The sequence below is a fragment of the Cotesia glomerata genome, linkage group LG1 (assembly GCF_020080835.1).
Source record: "Cotesia glomerata isolate CgM1 linkage group LG1, MPM_Cglom_v2.3, whole genome shotgun sequence".
NCBI classification, from domain to species: domain Eukaryota; kingdom Metazoa; phylum Arthropoda; class Insecta; order Hymenoptera; family Braconidae; genus Cotesia; species Cotesia glomerata.
In genome coordinates, this window is record NC_058158.1 from 9147449 (window position 1) to 9163505 (window position 16057).

The following is a 16057-nucleotide window of genomic DNA, read 5'->3' on the forward strand; positions in this document are numbered from 1 at the left end:
TTTCATCAACTTTTCCGAAAGTAAATTAATTGAAACACAAATTACCGCATTATATCTTCGATACTTCGTAAACTTTTCTCATAAATAAAAATTTAAATTTATTAGAAAAATTAAATTAAATCTGACTTTCTGAAGAATTTTATCTAGATTTGAAAGATTAAAAATAATTTAAAGCATCTGTCATATTTAAATAGAAAAATAATAACAACTGAAAAGTGCCGACACATATCAAGAAAGATTGGCTGAAGTTTTGGCGGAAATGAGCGTAGTGTGAGAGAAATGAAGCTGCTGTCTGAAGATCTTGAGGGCATCTATATAAGCGTTTTGTGCTTGAAGTTATGCACCGATGTACTCGACTATATAATTACGCAATTACTTTGGCATATAACATGCGTACAAATATGCAGCCAGGATTAATCGTAAAATGTGTTGAGAACTGGTTGAACCGAGCTGAGTTGAACGCAGTAACTAACATAAGAAATAAGCAAAGATGTGTATGCCAATGAAATCACGAAGAAATATCATTCTCTTTTTTCCAGATGTCAGATTCAGTGCTCCTTGCTCCATATACATATACATACCCTTTTATATCCAATTCTTCTTCATCTTCTCCTACTTTAACTTATACTCCTTTAGCGACTTATTTTTTCCACTGTTCAGACCATTTTTTTCCCTTTTTATATATATTTTTTCGTCTTCCTGGAGTCCCAAGCCGTTCACGACAGGCCATTTATCACAAATCAATGGCTCCAGATAGTTTTCTTTTGAAATTTAATGCACCGAGAAATCGACGATTCTATATATTTCACCAGATATACATTTAAATCTCACTGTCGTTACACAAAACAAATAACTATTTATTTGAGAGAAATGTTTATCGATGATGATTCTAGGCGATCGGAAAGAATTGCAATTAAAAATCACAATGTAAATTTTTTAATACCTAAGTTCACAACATCTTGCTTAGAACATTCTTTTTATATATCAGCAATACAGTTATGGCAAAATCTTCCACCGGATGTTTTAAATGTGAGTTCTTTAGAAGTTTTCAATAGTATATTACAACCCAAGGCCAGAAAGTTGGATTTCCTGGCGTATGGGATATGATGGCCATCATATCACATACGTCAGGGTATCCAACATTCTGGTCATGGGTTGTATACTATTTTTCTTGCTCTCCAGCCGAAAGTACGTAACCCCGTGGAAGGGGTTTTGCAAAACCGAGGCGAAGCCGAGGTTTTGCCAGGCGTGAGGGGGGCGCCGCCTGACTTTTGCAAAGCCGAGGCTTTGCTGGTCGGGGCGGGTATAAAAAAAAAAAAATAAAAGTTAATAAATTGAAAAAAAATGTTATTTTAAACTTTACTAACAAATGCTCTGATTGAGAGTGATATCATGCACAGAATTTGTCACAAATATTTAAACTCATTCTAATTACAGAATTTATTTTTTTAAGTTGATTAAAAATTAGTTTTTAATTAGTAATCGACGGCTAAGAAAGATTGAAATTAAATTATTACAAGTTTGTAGAGTACATGGATCGTTTTATAAACATTGCTTTACTATCAAAATAAAAAAAAAAAAGCAAATAAAATTCACAAAACTATTATGTTTTATTTTTTAAACTTTTTATATAAATTATTTGTGCAGTATTATTATTAAATAGTTCATTATTGGTTCTGTGCTGCCGAGCCAGAAAATATGCGTAGCGCGCATGCGTTAGAGCAGGCCATAAAAGTTGCTCTTCCTGGAGTAAATTGCTGCCAGGAAGAGCGTACTTTCGGCTAGGAGAGCAAGAAATAGTATATTACGACCCAAGGCCAGAAAGTTCGGCTACGCCTCGGCCATCATATCCCATACGCCAGGAAATCCAACATTCTGGTCGTGGGTTGTATACTATTTTTCTTGCTCTTCAGCCGAAAGTACGCAACCCCGGGGAAGGGGTTTCGCAAAACCGAGGCAAAGCCGAGGTTTTGCCGGGGGTGAGGGGGGCGCCGCCCGACTTTTGCAAAGCCGAGGCTAAGCCGAGGTTCTGGTCGGGGCGGGCATAATAAAAAAGTAAAAATTAATAAATAAAAAAAAAATAAGTTATTTTAAAGTTTACTAACAAATGCTCTGATTAAGAGAGATAACATGCACAGAACTCGTCACAAATATTTAAACTTGATTTAATAACAAAATTAATTTTTTTAAGTTAATTAAAAATTAGTTTTTAATTAGACGACTAAGAAAGATTGAAATTAAATTATTAGAAGCTTGTAGAGTACATGGATTGTTTTATAAACATTGCTTTACTAGCTGTCAAAATATAAAAGAAAGCAAATAAAATTTACAAAACTTTTATATTATTTTCTAAAATTTTTATATAAATTATTTTTGCTGTATTATTATTAAATATTTCATTAAAAATAATCTAGTTAGAAATTATTTTTATTTATTTGACATTTTTTGGTTAGTTTCTGCGCTGACACGTTTCATACAGACGATGTTGTGACTGTTATATACAGTTGAAACTCGCTGTATAGGCCGGTTGCGCCACGAAAATTCGAAAGAAAGCGAAGTTCTATGCTGCCGGCCAGAAAATATGCGTAGCGCGCATGCGTTAGAGCAGGCCCTAAAAGTTTTAATATTTTTAGTTCCACAAGAATTATTGTATTTCATATCTTGCCATTTGGCCTGTACCTTGGCAATTTTTATTAATAAATAAATAAATAAATATTTAATTTATTATCGATCTGGATAAAAATGAATATTTTAAGCTCCAGCTATCAGCTATGACGATTGACATTGTAAGTTTTTATGCTTCTGATAATTCCATTAATTATTGAATGAATTTGAATAAGTAATTGAGGAACAGCTGAACATAATAGAATTATTGAGTGAATAATTAATTGAGTAAAATTAAATTTATGAGTAAAACGTAGTTTCAATGGAATTTCTTTAGTTTTTAATTTTTAATTTAATATAAATAAATTTTTTTTTCGGGGCCAATATTTTCATCTAAAAAAACTGATTTAATGTAAGTAAATAAACATCAGCATGTTATTGTCAAATAAATAGATCCCTTCTGTTATTTCCTCGAGAAAAACTATCAAAGGACCTTTAATAAATTCTTTTCTTCCCGTCTTATACCACCGACTTTTAATCTTCGACGTTTGGGCAATAAAATAGGGGAAGTAAGGGTGAATTGAGACAAATTGCCCGTCGTCGGGTTCTGATAAGAATAAAAACACTCTAACAAAGGATGTATGATTTTAAAAAATTCCTCTATAAATTTTTTCTGTAATTAATAAAACAATTATAAGTTACTAGCAACCTTGCAGTCACTACGTGACTGCCGTGACTTGTGAACTATTTACAAATAAAATTTTACTTTATTAAATAATTACTTTTGTTAAATTGCACTGTACTTTTTTAACTATTGACTTTTTTAAAGATATAAGCTCATCCCGATGTTATACTCATCAAGAACTTTCATTTGAGTACCCACATGGATTTTTGATATATTTTTCATATATACATATATATAATATATATAAATATAAATATATGAAACATTGATGTTGGTACTCAAATGAAAGGTCTTGATGAGTGTAATTTCGGGGTGAGCTTATATTTATAAAAATATCAATATTTTACAAGATACAAGGTCATTTCTTAATTATGTTAAATTGCACTGTACTTTCTTAAATATTGACGTTTTTAAAGATATAAGCTCATCCCGACGTTACACTTATCAAGAGCTTTCATTCGAGTACCCACATGCATTTTTTATATATTTTTCATGTATACATATATATAATATATATAGATATAAGAAAAATTGATGTGGGTACTCAAATGAAAGGTCTTGACGAGTGTAACATCGGGATGAGCTTATATCTTACAAAATGTCAATAGTTCACGAGATACAAGGTCATTTCTTAATTATGTATCTAGAGATAGAGCATTTTCGAATGCAGTCTAAATACTTATCATCATAAATTGACTATTGTTGAGAATGATATGAAACCTTGAAAAGGCACAACTCCAAGACCTTTCTAATGATACCAAATTTAACCATAAATACCCATTTTATCATATAAATACACTGACCACAAAATTTTTCTTATTCTCTTAATAATATATTGTAGATTATATAATCATAATTTACCTAAAATAAAAAACTAACACCAAAATTTTTCTCATAAATAACCCAAATAATTAATTTATCTGTGTAGAATACTGTTGCGTGTTTCAGCTTTTTATCATTTAGATAACAAAATGTCTAGACCGTTATTTAGATTCCTGAGTTTTAACGAAAGAGAAGAGCCGAGAAAGAAAAAAGCATAAAAACAACAGCAGATAATAAAAATAACAAACAAGTGTCATTAATTACAGACACGATAGAAAGTAACATTAAGTTGTGTCGTGGCAAACTAGTACAGAGTTACTAACTAACAAGTAAGTAATATTACTGAGCAAGTAATTCATATGGACCTGAGTGTAAGTACATTACCTCGGGTAACTGCATCGAACTTGCCTCATAACCTAACACGTACCTGCCATACATTAAGTAAACGTTATCATTGTCTTCCGATTTATCATGTGCAGTACGTTTAATATTCTAAACATCTAAACACACGGGAAAAATTTACTTCTAATTATATATAATTATATTTTGTTTTAAAAAAATCAAAACAATAATGACTAATAATAAATAACGTTATTAAGTGTGTGGTATGTATTATTTTTATATTTCAATCAATGCAATTACACTAAATTGTTTTTTAACTGCATAAAATTAATGGTGTAACGTTAGGTTTAATAGTGAGCGTAATTATGGATAATTCCAAACGCCATTGACCTACTTAATATCATGTCAGTTAATATTTTCTTATATTAGTTGTAAGCCAGCATAATCTAAACTCTAGACAACTACTATATGTAGTATTTATGTAGTTTATCTATGTACCTACTATACTGCACAATACGCCAATCGATGTAGATGCTGCCAGCAATTATTATAAGGAAAATACTACGTGCATAGTTAATACTATTTACATAGTTATACCAGAGTAAGAACATCTAGGATCATTTCGTAATTAGAGTTGCCAGTTATTTCGTAATAATTTTCCACGGGATTAAATAATTGTAAATCTTTTTTAAATTTAAAATTGTTGCATAATTGCTCCAAATGAAATGATAATAACAGAGTAGATAAGTGAGGTTACTTCTTGTTAATTAAATTAAATTTATGAGATCTAAGTGATAATCAGCAACGTAATATTGCAATCAATTAAATTGTTAATCAATTGTGTAATATGTATGCCGTTTGTTGGATAATATTTTTAATATTCATGATTTGTTTGTCAACTTTGATAAATTTGATAGATTTATAAGGACTGTTATTAATGGGTAATGTATCATATTATTTTAATAAATTGGATTATAATTTGCATGATGCAAAAATTGTTTTACTTTGCAGTTGATCGTTAATATTTATTTCATTATTCCTTTCAAATTTTTAAATAAAAATAAGTTGGGTATTGAAGAATTGTAATTTTTTTAAAAAAATTTAGAGGAAGAAATTAAGCTGAATTTTATGAATTTTTTTCTGTATATCAGCGGATTTTAGATTATATAAAAATTAGTTTGAAAAATTGAATATTCAATTAAATTTATAATGAATAAATTTTTTTTTTGCATAACTATATTTATAAGAAATAATCTAAACTACCGTCAGTTCCCAAGTCGAAATTCAAGTCGTAGATTCAAAGTATTGAACGTTTAAAACGTCAGTTTAACGTATTGGACGTAAAAAATATAGATTCAATATTTTCAAAAAAGAATAAATTTAACTGTTTTAAAAAAATATATGATCCATAGTAAAAATCAAAAGTTATAAAGATTGTTATTCACATACTCAAAATTATCTTTCTAGTTCATCATTTGACGTCTGATAGACTCTTTTTGAAAGAAAAATGAGCTATATAGTTTCTAAGGCCAAATTTTATAGCTGTAAGAGTATCCAAAGATAGGGTAAAAGTACCGTTTGTGGCCACCGTACCATTTATGGCCATTTATTGTTCAAATAAACGATAAAAATGAATTTATATTAATAAACCATTACAAACTCAATTTGGTTTATTATAAATTATTTAAAACTCAACTAAAATATAGTTATAATATTATAATTTTTCATAAATTAATTCAAATGGTAACTGGCCAAAAATGGTGCTAAGGTGGCCAAAAACGGTACTTCTACCCTACTCCAAGTATCACTGGTTCGTAATTGAAGACTTGGTATTCTTAAACAGCTATATACCTTCGAAAAAAAACATTTTGGAAACCATTCCACAAGTAAAAAAATTCGGACCAAGTATTTTCATCAAACAGATGGTAGAATTTCAACCAAAAAACTGAAATTCTGCCTAACAGAATTGAAAAAAAATTTTTTATCGTACTTCCGTTTAAAAGCATATAGTTATCTAAATAGTTTTGACATTACTCATTTTCACTCTTTATCGGTTTGAATCAGTTCAACTAACGTTTTTAACGTTCAAATAACGATTTTAACGTCCAATACGTTGAACTTACGTTTTCAACGTCTAATACGCTAAACTTACGATTTGAACGTTCAATTTAATTCTTATCTCTTTAAATTCACACAGAAAAAAAAATTAACTTGAATAAAGTAAATAATTTTGAAGTACTTCATCTTCTTGATTTGAGCTAAAAAATTTTTAGACTAAGAAATTTTACCTGGCTTAAGTAAATCTTATGTGAATTTTTCGTCTTGATCCAAAACAATGAAACTCTTCAATATTATTTTCTTGGTTCAAGAATTTTTCTTTTGATTTAAGTTAATTTTTTTTCCGTTCAATGTTTTGCCTCGACTACTACATGTTTAGAAAAAAACACCTATCACTATCATTAAATTATTGTTATTATTTACGTTGGTGATAATAGTGATTATCACCGTGCAAAAAATATAATTTGTTTGAAATGTCAAGAATTTATTTAGTTGTCTTCCTGTTTTAAAATTATCCTTCCAGATATCTAATACAGATATCTCGAGATCCATTGACATCTTAACAATCTGGGAAACTTTGAGAAATATTTATCTCATGGAAAATAGCCAGTGCTTCAATTCGCATTGTATATGTACGTATTTATATTTATATATGTATACACACAATACGTAAATTTAAATTATACATCGAATATTTGCATTATGTCCTGCAGAGTGTAGACCGGTAAGAAGATGGAACATTGTGTGTATGTATAAAGGTTTGTTTTGAGCATCAACAAAGTTGTAAACGATCTCGACTGGTGACCAGAGTGATAGAAAATAAACCAGGAGATGAGTAAAATGCGATTTACACCACGTCACTGATAAAATTAAGATAAATCGTCCAAGTAACATTGATTTACGAGAGACCAATGACACCTGGGACCAATGTCCCGTTCTATAGTAATACTATCTTGTCTCAAGTCTCTTGTCTTGTCTGGTTGGAACAAGTCTCTCATGTTTTTAATATATCTGTGTATATATTGCGTAATACCCTGCGTGCAACCTCCACTTACACTCTTCAAGCTGAATTACTATACACTGCATGCATATTATAGACAACAACTCTGTTCTACAGCTCTGTGCAAGCTCTTGTGATAGATGTCGAGTTCGAAGCACCTGTGGCTTTTAATGTCTTGGATAGTGTAATTTTATTTATTTTTTTTTTTCTAACAAAACTTTCAGAACAGATAATTGACCTTTTAACAAAATATATAGGTTACTATTACCATGAACGGTAATGGAAAATAAATTTATTCCAACCGACAAATTTATTACACGTAAAAATAAATTCTTTGAATTTTTATTCCATTTTTTTTTTTATTTAATACGTGTAAACTTTAAGTTTATTAGCATTCGACATGCGTAAACTTGCTGCTACTATTACAGATTAATTTATTATGAATAAATACTGGTTTTAATTAAAACTAATAGTAATAATAAAATCTGTCTTGCAATAATCATTTATAAGGTATAATAAATTTTATTAACATCTAATAAATTTTTACTTCTGTTTATAGCATTTAAAAAAATTTTTTTTCATGTTTTTGACTTGGATAATTTTAAAAATACTATTTTTTTTTTTCCTACTTAAGCAATTCAAGCGTTCAATTGCTTACTGTGTTGAAACAACAGTAGAGTATTGTTATTGTGAAATATTAAATTTAATAGTTTTGCTGACAAAAAAAATTTATGAGAAAACATGATGTTAATCGTATTACGGCGTTTCCTATTAAAGTTACTCAACATAACTTCTGGAGCAAAGTAAAAGTAAATAAAACACTTAGAGGACCTTCAGGGGAGAATGGGCTTCTGCTCTGACAGGCAGACAGTGCTAAATTTTTTTCCAAGGCCTCATTGCATACACCGTTCAACTGCTCACAATATATAAGTGTAAGAAAGTATCATCATTCTTTTTGTCATTTTAACGCAAATTAATTGAATTTATTTTACGAAACTCCAGTCCATAAGGATTTTTTTTCTCATTTCCTTATTTCGGAGAAAGGTAATAATGTAGCGTCATTACTTTTTATGATCAATAAAATTTAATTTAATTGTCAGTTGGCTTTAAAGTTTTGATATTTACATAAGTTTTTGTCCGAGATAAGAAAAATATTTATGTACTATTATTTTACATTATAAACTTGGTTAAAACTAATTTTTTTGTTGTAAAGTCTTCAAATTTATGTCAACCCTGCAATTTCCGTGAACAAGTTTCTAATTTGGCCAATTTTCATGTCTAAACTTATATTTTCAAACTTAAGTCACTAGTAACGAGAAGATTTGGCGACCATGCGCCGCCTGTTGGAGATTTTTGGTACTAAAATTAATCAAAAAATTATTTATGGGTTTATCAACTCATATATGTATGTATTTATCCATATATGGCTAAATATGGCTTAATATGGCCAATTTTTAAATTTATATATTTTTTAAAAGGTTCTATTAAATAAAATGTCCGTAATTTTTATTATTAATCCAAACGGTCTTGATATTTAAATAAAAAATTACTAATTATAAATAAAATTATTATCAATGTAATATTCTCCGCGTTGTCAGTAGTCTTGCATCGTATATACTCAAACTTAATTTAATTTTATGAATGGTACTCTCAGCAGGACTCTGATCAATGCTATTAAACATATTATGTAGAAAATCTATATATATATAAGCGAAATACCACTCACTCATCACGAGATCTCCGAAACTATTCGCCCGATTGACTTGAAATTTAGCATAGTTACTCCATTCGTGATGTAGACGCTCACTAAGAACGGATTTTACGCAATTCCTAGCCAAAATGAATTTTTCGTCTACCATCACATATGCCCTCCCCTCCCCTCCCTCTCATTCTTCTCCTCCCCTCCCGTGCCCTATAATCTTTCCCCTTCCCTATATCTCTCTCTCTTTTTTTGGGAGCGAAATATCATTTTGACCCTCTAATCTAAGAAACCATCAGTGGCACCCGTAAATTATCGAACTCAACCCCCCTACAACCACCCACGCTAATCAACCGTTGCCATGGTTACCATTGTCATGGTTATCGTTGCCATGGTTACCGTTGCTATGGTTACCGTTGCCGTGGTTACCGTTGCCATGGTTACCGTTACCATGGTTGCCGTTACCATGGTTACCGTTATCATGGTTACCGTTGCTATAATAACTGTCAAAATGATTGATTTTAAATTTTATCGATTGACTGTTGGGACAGTAGGAATTCATAATCATACGTTTTTTAAGAAAGAATAGCTAAATCATTAATAACTGAAATAACTTATATGTATTGGAATAATCATGAAGGATGAACTCGATTATATCATAACACAGATAAATTAAACATAAATATTATCAAGTTGATATTGTTAAATGATTATACTGATTTTAATGATTAAAATTAAAATGGTAAATTGTGTCTGATGCGTCTTCTCTAAAATTTTACAACGATATCGTTAAATTATTATAAAAAACGGTCGATTTAAGATAATCTATATATATATAAGCGAAATACCACTCACTCATCACGAGATCTCCGAAACTATTCGCCCGATTGACTTGAAATTTAGCATAGTTACTCCATTCGTGATGTAGACGCTCACTAAGAACGGATTTTACGCAATTCCTAGCCAAAATGAATTTTTCGTCTACCATCACATATGCCCTCCCCTCCCTCCCTCTCATTCTTCTCCTCCCTCCCGTGCCCTATAATCTTTCCCCTTCCCTATATCTCTCTCTTTTTTTGGGAGCGAAATATCATTTTGACCCTCTAATCTAAGAAACCATCAGTGGCACCCGTAAATTATCGAACTCAACCCCCCTACAACCACCCACGCTAATCAACCTTTGCCATGGTTACCATTGTCATGGTTATCGTTGCCATGGTTACCGTTGCTATGGTTACCGTTGCCGTGGTTACCGTTGCCATGGTTACCGTTACCATGGTTGCCGTTACCATGGTTACCGTTATCATGGTTACCGTTGCTATAATAACTGTCAAAATGATTGATTTTAAATTTTATCGATTGACTGTTGGGACAGTAGGAATTCATAATCATACGTTTTGTAAGAAAGAATAGCTAAATCATTAATAACTGAAATAACTTATATGTATTGGAATAATCATGAAGGATGAACTCGATTATATCATAACACAGATAAATTAAACATAAATATTATCAAGTTGATATTGTTAAATGATTATACTGATTTTAATGATTAAAATTAAAATGGTAAATTGTGTCTGATGCGTCTTCTCTAAAATTTTACAACGATATCGTTAAATTATTATAAAAACCGGTCGATTTAAGATAATTTCTAATAAAATGAGTAATAATAAAATATTTTTTTTAATACCACTTAATTTGTTATGAATTTATTAATAACTAGCTGATACCCGCCCGCTTCGATAGGAATACAATAAATTTTTATGGTGTAACCTAGATGAAAAAAATAAACAAAATGGTTAATTTCAAAAGATAATGAATATAAATTTTGAATTAGAGAAAAGTGATTGTTTGTGATGACCGGTGTTAGCGAGTATTAAATATATGAGAAAAGTATTTTATTATTAACATTTTTTTAAAATTAAAAAAATTATTGACATTTTTTAAAATTAAATAATACTATGAAGCGGAAAAGAATAGGAGTTACGGATAATTATTACGTGAATCGTTCCAACATTCACGTAACAGAATAATTGGAGGAGGAAGAGATTGAGAAAGAAATAGGAAGGACCTTCTTAATAAGAGTTTACAGAATATGCGAGAAAAAATTCAGATAGCTCGGACAGGGATTCGAACCCAGAACCTTCCGGTGACATGTCGGCTACTCTACCATTTGACCTATCCGGTCTAGACTAAATGTTTAGGATAACATTATTATAATGGGAACGCATCTCACTACACACAGTACGTCATGGGTGATGCGGAAATCTGTCTAATGACAGATTTACTGACTAACTGACCCATTGATTGATTGATTATTAATAATAAAATACTTTTCTCATATATTTAATACTCGCTAACACCGGTTATCATAAACAATCACTTTTCTCTAATTCAAAATTTATATTAATTATCTTTTTGAAATTAATCATTTTGTTTATATTTTTCATCTAGGTTACAACATAAAATTTTATTGTATGCCCAGCGAAGCGGGTGGGTATCAGCTAGTATATATATAAAATACATTAATACAACATAATATACTTTGTAAAGTAAATTATTTGAATAAGACATGAGAGAAGGCTTTGAAAGGTGGGAAGATAGACATTTAGTACAGTGCATAAAAGCAGGTTTTGATCAAACGTTGTAATCTCAAAGAGGACTTTAATTTGTTGGAGGAAGCACTTACCTCGGTATTAACTGTGTTTAATTATATTCCCAAAGGATCTTTTGGTAGTAATTTGAACGTGCTTCAAGAGACTTACCTGAAAAACAAAACGAATAACAAATATTATATTATTAATTGAAAGTAAATTATTTGAATGAAAAAATAAAAAAATATTGAATTAAATTGTGGTATTATTATTAAATAAGAATTAAAAGAATACCCAAGAAAATTTTTTTAGCCGTTGTTAGTCCAAGCTGTGGATTTCCCAGGTAATTAGATTCCCTCATTAACACCTAATCGGCAATCTCGCTCAGTTGAATGAGAAGTAAAAGGGCGGGGGGCAAAAAGCTTACTTGGTAAAGTCGGGACCAAGCTGGTTGATTGCCACGATCGATAGTCCTCCTTAAATTGAATCTCTGTGGCGATTGTGAATCCTCAGTCTTTCCCAAACAATTTTAACTTTTATTTGACTTTTTAAACTTTGTTTTCTTTTAAAACTAACCAACAATTAGCACTACCTCAACGATAATCACCGTGTTTACTCGTGTAAGTAATAAACCTTTCATTTATTTATCCTTTTTTGGGTACGACAAAAAAAAAAAAATACAAATAAATATTTTTTAGTTTCATTTTACACGCATAAAAATGATTTTGTTGAAATAACAAAAGATGGGATAACTGAAAAATATGTTCTGGTAATAAGTGAGTGTACACTAATAATAGGATTTATTTGTATTGAAAATTATTTGTTAATAGTTAACAAATCATTTATCAGAGACCACTTTTTAGTATTAAGCAAATATTACTTAGTATTTAAAGTCTGATATTCATTTATTAAATATTGATAAATCTTTTTAATTACTAAGAAATATTTGTTAAGGACTAAAAAGTGGTCTCTAATAAATGATTTGTTAAATATTAACAAATATTTTTAACTATAAATAAATCCTTTTATCAGTGTAGTTATAGCAACAAATTCATAAGTTGCATTAACAAAATTTTTCAAGTTGTACTAACAAACCAGTCTGTTAAATCACAAAATCAATTTGTTGCCCTAACAAAATCATTTTATGGGTATCACAAAATGATTTTTTTGCTGTTATAAAGTGATTTTAGCACTGTAAAAAAATAATAACAAAACTAATTTGTTGCTAAAACATTTTCTAAATCAGCTATAGCTGATTATTGAATATTTTTAAATTATGTATTCTTATAAAATTTACTGTAACTAGAAAATCAAACGCGCTTTGCGCGCTTCTGTCGATATTTTTGTTATCAACGATTTAATAATCAATATTTTTACAAATTTAACTCTAATATTTAACCGTTCCCATAGTAACCGTTGCCATGGTGACAGTTGCTATGATAATCGTTACCATAGCAACGGTTACTATGAAAATGGTTACCATAGTAACCGTTGCTATGGTAATCGTTGCCATAGTAATCGTTGCTATGGTTATCATTGCCATAGTAACTGTTGTTATAGTTATCATTGCCATAGTAACCGTTGCTATGGTTATCATTGCCATAGTAACCGTTGCTGTGGTAATCATTGCCATAGTAACCGTTGCTATGGTTATCATTGCCATAGTAACCGTTGCTATGGTTATCATTGTCATAGTAACCGTTGCTATGGTAACCGTTGTTATAGTAACCGTTGCTATGGTAACCGTTGTTATAGTAACCATTGGCAAAGTGGTCACCACAGCAACGAGAAGCGACAACAATGAAAACATCACATCAACTTTTTAATAAAGGATAAATTTATTTGTTATTCCAACAATTTCTTATTGTTATTATTACAAATTTCCTTTATTACTTCAACAAATTGTCTTTGTTACTCCAAAAAATTCTCTTTATTATTTTAATAGAATAATTTGACTATTTCGAGAAAAAAAAATTTGTTATACCAACCAAAGTATTTTGTCAAATCAGCTTAAATATTTTGTTATTTTATACATATAAAGTTAACAAAATACTTGATAAAAAAAAAATTAACGCATCTGGCTTTAAAGTTATCAACAAAATATTTTGCCATCGAGATTTTAATTGTAAAAAGATAAAAATCACTGCGTACAGCAGATCAAAGCACTGGTAGTTTCGGTTATTAAAAATAAAAAGTTAATAAACTCTTTGATCTCGGATAAAGTAACACAGTTTGTCAGAAGCAATGTCTTCAAAGTAAAATACCGTATTTAAAGTTATATTATGTTGCAAAAATAAAAAAAAAAAAAAAAAACTGATGACTGAAAAAATAAGCAAACAAAATCGGGAATATCAACAGAAGAGTCTAGAGATGTCTAGAATAATATGTAATGTTTAAGTTAGCGGTTAAAAAAATGAAATAAAAAAATGTAAAATGGTTACATCCTTGGAAGAAGGGCATTGGGCAAAGGAATGTTCATAGTTCCCTTTGCAAAGCCAGTCGGCCTCGGAAGCTTCTGAATAATGGAACAAGTCTCATGCGAAATTCATGTCCAATTTAGTCTCTCAGTTAATTTACGATCGGTACAAAAGTTAAGAGTCCTACTATACTAGCTACTTGTGTCTTTCCATACTATAAGTCCTTTTCTTTTCTTTCTTATCCCTCTTCACTTTCGGGTATGTCTATCTTTATATATTATGCCTTTCCTGTTCATGTATCAGTTACTTTTATTTATAAGTGGACACCATACTACTCCCCCTACTACTACTTTATAAAGCTAATACTTAACTTATATACTAAGCCTGTCGCGTAATTTTCTTGTCGTTTAGAGACAACAGTATAAAGACTGCGTCCTAAGGAATAAAAACGGCTTTGCAGTTTAACGTGATCATTACGAATGTTGGCAGGACTCACACCAACAGAAAATTAGCTTCACTGATTTAAGCCTTCACTGGTTTTTAGTCAAGTTCCATGTGCCGTGAAAGAAAGAAACAAGTGAATTTACTTTTCAGAATAAAAAATAACAATAAGACAAATTGCGATAACAAATGGGCTTGAGAAAGCGTAACGCTTGTTTTAATATTAATAGTGTAATAAAACCTCTGGTTTATTTTTATTCTTATTTATTAACGTGTAATTACGCTTTTTTTTCACTTTATTTATTTATAAAATAATAATTTAATTATGTATTTATTCTTCGTAAATGATTTCACGCTGTAAAAAATCCAGAGCAATTATAATAAAATAAATTTGTTTTTTTTTAATAAAGTACAAATTCAATTAATTTTAATAGTTTTGCGACCCGTTTTATCAAGTGTCGTATTACGTTTATCAAATGGCAAATCAATACTCCCGAAGAAATATGTTATGAATAAAAACAAAGTTAATAAAATGAGAGGAAAGACAACAAAAGAAAAAATGAATGTGCTTTTTATAGCGTACATAAAATTCTATTGCTTATACTCAATAACGAAACGGCGAATAAAATAGAAAAAAAATAAAAAAGAAAAACAATGAAGTAAAATATAAAGAAATGAGAAAGAGAAAGAAAAAAAAAAGTTTTGTAAACTTTGTTTCTATAAATTCAACGGTTTTGCTTCCTTCTATCAGAGTTTTAAAAATATAAAAAACAAACTTTAATTTTTCATCCCCTTATTCATTCTTTAAATTTTGTCTTCGCAATTATATATTATTTTTATTTTTAAACTTTTTAAATCCTGAAGATTTTTCATACGATTTTATTTATTTATTTTTAACTTCTCGCTAAGAAAATTGAATATTTTCCACTAAAGGGAAGTTATTGACTATTCCCGTCGAGGTGTTCAGCCGTGTGTGTGTGTGTGTGTGTGTGTGTGTGTGTGTGTGTGTGTGTGTGTGTGTGTGTGTGTTGTAAATAAATTTTTGTCGTACGGTTTCTCAAAAACGAATCAACCAATTGAATTCTTCGACACGTTATTTGAAAGGGTTCATTAAAACTTAGATCTGATTAGATTTGAGAGTTAATCCATCCAGCCATTCCGAAGAAATTAAAAAAAAAAAAACCAAAAAAAAATTTGAATTTTTATGTTTTTTTTAAAATAACTTTAAACTTTAGCTTTATTTAAAGCGTGCGAAAAAATCATAATAAAACCATACATACATTTTTTGTGCTTAAAAAACTGCGTCGAATGCATTTTTGAAAATGAAAATCGAACAACGCATTCAAAAGTTATAGTTTAAAAATTCACAAAATTGTGTTTTTCGGTATTTTTTTA

The 16057-nt window shown here is 29.8% G+C and overlaps 1 protein-coding gene across 2 annotated transcripts in view; it reads right to left on the minus strand.

Annotated features, from left to right (window-relative positions):
• The window catches only part of LOC123275055 (TOX high mobility group box family member 3-like), a 398558-nt gene that overhangs the window by 238760 nt on the left and 143741 nt on the right, over nucleotides 1-16057 (minus strand). The window lies entirely within an intron of this gene.